Genomic DNA, 6423 nt, shown 5'->3' with positions numbered 1-6423 from the left:
TCCAAAGTGCATCTCAAACAGCCACACATCCCCCTCCCCACCCTAAACCCTGCATCTCCCACGGCTAGCACATCAAGCCTGCACATCCTGGAACACTATGGGACATCCTGGCACAGACAATCCACCCGAACCTGCACATCTTTGGAATGTGGAAAGAAACTGGAGCATCTAGAGGAAACCCACACAGACATGGGGAGAATGTGCAAACTCCCACAGACAGTTGTCCAAGAGTAGAATTGAACCTGGGTCCCTGACACTGTGAGGTAGCAGTGCCAACCACTGAGCCACCATGCCACCCCCAGGTGGTAATTGCACATAGTGTCCATGGATTATGCACGGTAAATGTGAATTCAGTGCTTACTGATGCATGTATCGTACTTGCACATAATTGACCGACTGAACATACTTAGAAACATCTGGATGAGGACTTAAAATGCCAGGGGATATTAGGCTATGGAGCAACTGCAGGTAAATGAGATTAGTATAATTTGCTTACTGGTCAGCATGGACATGGTGGGCCAAAGGGCCTGTTTCTATGCTGTATGACTCTGAACAGGTATATCATAATTGCCACTATGGAGACATGGCTGCAGGGTGACCAAGGCTGGAAACAAATGTTCAAATGCATTCAATATTCAGGGAGTATAAGCAAAAAACTAAAAGGGGATTGGGTGGGGCTGTTGATAAAGGATGAAAACAATACTTTAGTGAGTGAGGATCTTGGAGCAGAAGACTTAAATGAAGAAGCAGTTTGGATGAACTAAGAGGGTGGAAGGGGTAACCTGCATTAGTGAGAGTTGTTTATAATTAGTGGTAAGATAGGGCACAGTGTAACTCAGAAAACTAGAGGCTGAATAACAAGGGCCATGGTGTCTTTTATCTACAAATTGACTTGGTAAACCTAATCAGCACTAATTCTTGCATAACATATTCCTGGGAAGTAAATGAAATTGTCATCTCAGAACAATATGTTGAAAACCTATTTAGGGAATGGACTATTTTAGATCCAATATTTTGCAATGAGAAAGATGATTCATAATCTCATTGTACAAGAGCCTCCCAAGGTTAATAGCCATGATGTGCTAGAATTTTACATTAATTTTGAAAACGATAACTTCAATCCAACACCGGGGTATTAAATCCACACACAGGGATCTATGAAGGTATGAGGGACAAATGGCTTTGACAGATCGAGAAACTAAATGAAAATATATTACGCTCGGCGGGCAATGGCTAGCATTCGAAGAATTTGTTCACAAAAGGTTTTGAGACACATACGCCACTAGGGGAGGCAATGCAGCCATGACTAAGGAGAGGTTAAAAATTGTGTTAGATCAAAAGAAGAGGCTTAGAAAGTTATAAAATAGTAACAAATCTTAGAATTGGTAATGTTTTAAGATTCAGGAAATGAGGACCTTGATATTGATACTAAAAAGTAAAACAGAATACGAAACTAAAACAGTGGGAATGTAAAAACAGACCGTAACAGCTTCTATGAGTATGTAAAATGGAAATGATTAACAAGGGAAAACAAAGGTCGACCAAAGATAGAGGTCAAATAATTTTCAATGGAGAATGAGGACATGAACAAAACATGTAATTTGGGCAGAATCTTGTATGGCGTAGGCCATGGCAAGATATCTTGAAGAATTGCAAAGGAACTCAAGCGAGGCCTCAACATTGGGAGCAGCTAATTGCATTTTCTAATAGAGTTCCGGAAGTCAAGATGAGACTGTCACTGGGGAGCAAGAGGCCTATTAACAGCAACTTTTTTTTCTCCTTCCATATTCCATTTTTCCATATTCCATGTTCCATTTTTTTAACAGCAATTATTGCTTGTTATTGCCCTCATGACTCTCAGCTCATTAACATGCAGCTTCCTATTGTATCATGGGATAGATAGAAACCCGACACTGAGAATTCCCAACAGGAAAGTCAGAGCTGCTGACTCCAAAAAACTGAAAGAACTGCGGATGCTGTAAATCAGGAACGAAAACGGAAGTTGCTGGGAAAGCTCGGCAGGTCTGGCAGCATCTGTGAAGGAAAAAAAATCACAGTTAACGTTTCGGGTCCGGTGACCCTTCCTCAGAACTCTGGTGACTCTATTTCACTGCTTGCACCTCCACACTACAATCTTGGACAGCGGGCACCAACGTTTCAGGGCCCCATGCCCACAAACACTGGCATCTGAGCTGTGCCAACCTCTATGCGCCATACTGGCACGTCCTGATCCCGATACAGTACCCTTCTGCAATTCAACGCTGCGCTTTGGAGCACACAGCAACTATCATTGGAAAGCTGTTGCAGGGTCACAGTGCGAGCAGGGGGCAGCTCACAGTCCAGACACCGGGCTGCAAATCAGGAGACCCTGCATGCCCTGTTAGCACTCGATCACTTAGTGCCCACCTGAATGTCACCCCCCAACCACCCTGCCTCAGCTTTTCGTGGTTTGGCCAGCAGCTGGTAGTGTGAAGACTCCCACAGACACTGGCGAGCTGGTCACATTTGTCAGCTGGTCCATCAGTCAAAGGGGGATTGTCCAACAGCACAGTTCCATCCTCTATCTCGCAGTTACATCCAGAGCTGGCAGCCAATGCACTGACCATGCAAACGGCCAAGTTTAAGGGGAATAGTGAAGCCCAGGGAGATGCCCGTCAGTCAGGGGATGTCAAGGGAAGCCTCCAACATCACTGCAGGGGTTTGGACATGGCATTGAGCCATTCCAGGCTGTCACTGGTCAGGGGTGGCAAATCCAGGGAGGTGATGGCCTAGTGGCGTTATCACTAGTCTCTTAATCCAGAGACCCAGGGCAAAGGGTGGCACGGTGCCTCAGTGGTTAGCACTGCTGCCTCACAGTGCCGGGGGCCTGGGTTCGATTTCCCCCTTGGGTAACTGTCTGTGTAGAGTTTGCACGTTCTCCCCGTGTCTGCGTGTTTCCTCCGGGTTCACTCCCACAGTCCAAAGATGTGCTGGCTGGGTGGATTGGTGAAATCAATGTCAAATGTCAGGAAAAACCCATCTGGTTTACTAATGTCCTTTAGGAAGGTAATCTATCATGTTTACTTAGTTTGGTCTACATGTGACTCCAAACTCACTCAATGTGGTTGATGCTTAACCCTCCTTCTGGGCAATTAGGGATGGGTAATAAATGCTGGCCTGGTCAGTGGTGCCCTCATCTCATGAACGACTAAAAGAAAACTCCAGATTTCTCACTGAGGAGGGGAGGTGATGGCCTAGTGTTATTATCACTGGACTGTTAATCCAGGGACCCTGATAATGTTTTGAGGAGCCAGGTTCGAATCCTACCTTGACAGATGGTGGAATTTGTATTCAATAAATATCTGGAATTAAGAATCTAGTGGTGACCATGAATCCATCGCCATTTTTTGGGGAAAAACCCATCTGATTCACTAATGCCCCTTTAGGGAAGGAAACTGCTGGCCTACGTGTGACTCCAGACCCACAGCAGTGTGGTTGACTCTTAACTGCCCTCTGGGCAATTAGGGATGGGCAATAAATGTTGGCCTGGCCAGCAACACCCTCATCCCATGAATGAATAAAGGGTGATAAAAAGGAGCTGGATATTGGACTCCCTGCCATATTGTCTTGTCCTGCTTTTTCATTCCCTGGCATGGGCTGTCTTCTCCTGGAATGAGCCAAAGGGAGGGATTGAGCAGGATGTCAGTGAGTGGCACCGCTCTCGGCGTTGGTGTAGGTTGTGGGGGTGGTTGGGGAAGGGGGCAAAGATGGTGAGGTCCCTTGCGAGTGAGGAGGTAGTGGAGGGGTCTTGTGGAGGGTGACAGCAAGTGAAGGACAATGCGACCTGTGATACCAGGAGTAGCTTGCCATGAGCCTCGATGCGAGATGTATGTGGTCGCAGAGCTGGGCTGTGAGGTACCAGAGAGATGATGGTGGCACTTATCCTGGCAGAGCGGTCATCGACCTCCTTCCTAATTTTGCTGGGCACTCCTCCAGAAGGCTGACAACCTGCAATACCAGGTGACCACATCAGCCTAGACTGGTACGATCAAGTGCAGTGCCCTCCTGTGGCATTCCTGGGCCATCAGGGTAAGTGGCTGCTGATTGAAGACACAGATGAGGAGGAATTTCTTCTCTCAGGAGATAGTGTAATCCTTTACCATAGAGCAATGTTGAGACTTAATAACTCAATAAATGTACTCAAGGCTGAAACAGACAGATTTTTAATCAGGAAGGACATCAAGGCTCATGGGGAAAAGGCAGGAAAGCAGAATTGAGGATTCTCAGATCAGCTGATAGTGTAGGCTCAATGGGCCGAATGGCCTAATTCTGCTCCCATGTCTAATTGACAGATGCTCCCTATCCTGCACCACCCCATCCATCAGCTGCTCACCTGCACAACAGAGCACCAATTTCCTCCTGAATGCCGTATCCAGAGCAGATTTGCCAAACTGTGCAGGGTGATTCTGCAGTGGCCGCACTTAACTGGGAGCACAATGGCCTTTAAAGATGGCACCAGTGCCCATGATCCAGGGCTTTCCCGGGATATCCCAGCGGTGGTGAGTATTCCCTGCTGTGGGGGTTGGAACAATTGGACCAGCATTGGCTGAGAGAGGTGCCAGAGTGGCGCAGTGGGGTAGGGAGTGAAGTAAGTTTGAGGTGAGAAACCAGGCTGAGCCTCATAGAGAGAAACCCTCGGTGAAACTTATTGAAAATGACACTCTGCCAAAATAAAGTCAGCTGTCTGCTATCATGAAGAAAGATTGAAAAAAAAATTGTGAGATACGCTAAAGGATTGGCAAGAATGAGGAAGTGAAAGAAATTACCATTAGCAAAATAAAGTGCTGAAAAAAATTAATGTCACTGAAAATAAAGCAATTGTTTGCAACTGAAGATTGACATTTCGGAGTGTTGAATGAAGTGCCGATAGATAATTGGTGTAAAATTTCCCAAAGTTTCTGGAATGGTTCCTGAAGGTTGACAGGGAGCTAATGTAACTTCAGGATGTTCGAAAGGATGGAGATAAAAATGGGGAACTAAAGGCTTGCTAGTCTGACGTTAGTAATAGGGAAAATACTGGAATCGATAATAAAAGATTTGATGACTGGTTTCTTAGAAAAGAATGGCAGGACTGGGCAGTCAAACATTGATTTATGAAAGAGTGCTCATGTTTGAGAAACATGTTATGTATTTTGGAATCATAGAGTCAGAGATTTTTACAGCACAGAAACAGACCTTTCAGTCCAACTCATCCATGATGACCAGATATACTAAATTAATCTAGTCCCATTTGCCAGCATTTGGCCCATATCCCTCTAAACCTCTATTCATGTACTCATCCAGATGCCTTTTAAGTGTTGTAATTGTACCCACCTCTACTACTTCCTTTGGCAGCTCGTTCCATGCATTCCCTCTGTGTGTAAAAGTTGCCCCTTAGGTCCCTTTTATATTTTTTCCCTTTCACCTTAAACCTATGCCCTCTAATTTTGGACTCACCTACCTGCCGCTCAGCTCCTCACTCTTATATGGAGAGAATCCTGAGTCTGACCACCCCAAGTAGCTGACTGATCAGGTCCAAGCCCCTGCACCAATACTGGGGGCTGCACTTTCCTTACTGTGCCAGGACCCCCTGACTGAATGCTCTCTCCCTGGGCTTGACGAGACGACATTCCAGCCTCAACAAGCTTCTTGGCTTTGCGCCTGTGTTAAACAACAAGGCAAGAACAGCAGTGATAGGGACCTAGTAGCTCTGGCTGAGGGGGCAAAGCACATAAAGGCAGGTAGGGAGCTCTGACCACCACGTAGACTCGGATAGAGAGAGTGCAGTGAAAGTGCGTGAGGAACCCAGAGATACAGCCTGGTCCGGTCTATGAGCTGGGAGTCTGAACCTGAGCAAACAATAGCCTTGCTGCAGTGTTACACTGAGAGTTACCGGGACAGACGGGGATATAGTGTTACAGTGAGAATTACTGGGACATCCCTGGGATACAGTGTTACAGTGAGAGTTACCGGGACAGACGGGGATACAGTGTTACAGTGAGAGTTACTGGGATACAGTGTTACAGTGAGAGTTACCGGGACAGACCATGATACAGTGTTACAGTGAGAGTTACCGGGGCATCCCTGGGATAGAGTGTTACATTGAGAGTTACCGGGACATCCCTGGGATAGAGTGTTACAGTGAGAGTCACCGGGACAGAGCAGGATACAGTGTTACAGTGAGTGCTACCAGGACAGTCCGGGCTACAGTGTTACAGTGAGAGTTACCGGGAAAGCCCGGCATACAGTGTTACAGTGAGAGTTACCGGGACAGACCGGGATACAGTGTTACAGTGAGACTTACCGGGACAGACCGGGATACAGTGTTCCAGTGAGAGGTACCGGGCTACGGTTTTACAGTGAGAGTTACCGGGACAGACCGGGCTACAGTGTTACAGTGAGAGT

General features: G+C 46.6%; 1 long non-coding RNA gene across 1 annotated transcript in view; it reads right to left on the bottom strand.

Annotated features, from left to right (window-relative positions):
- Nucleotides 1-561: 561 nt before the first annotated feature.
- Nucleotides 562-6423, bottom strand: part of LOC125487170 — a 21822-nt gene continuing 15960 nt past the window's right edge. The window contains exon 3 of the long non-coding RNA XR_007265691.1: nt 562-2034. This is a non-coding gene — a long non-coding RNA (uncharacterized LOC125487170). The remainder of the gene's footprint in view (nt 2035-6423) is intronic.

This window comes from Rhincodon typus, chromosome 37 (assembly GCF_021869965.1).
Source record: "Rhincodon typus isolate 14 chromosome 37, sRhiTyp1.1, whole genome shotgun sequence".
Classification (NCBI taxonomy): domain Eukaryota; kingdom Metazoa; phylum Chordata; class Chondrichthyes; order Orectolobiformes; family Rhincodontidae; genus Rhincodon; species Rhincodon typus.
The sequence above is the reverse complement of the archived record's forward strand: the minus strand, read 5'-3'. Positions and strand labels throughout refer to the sequence as shown.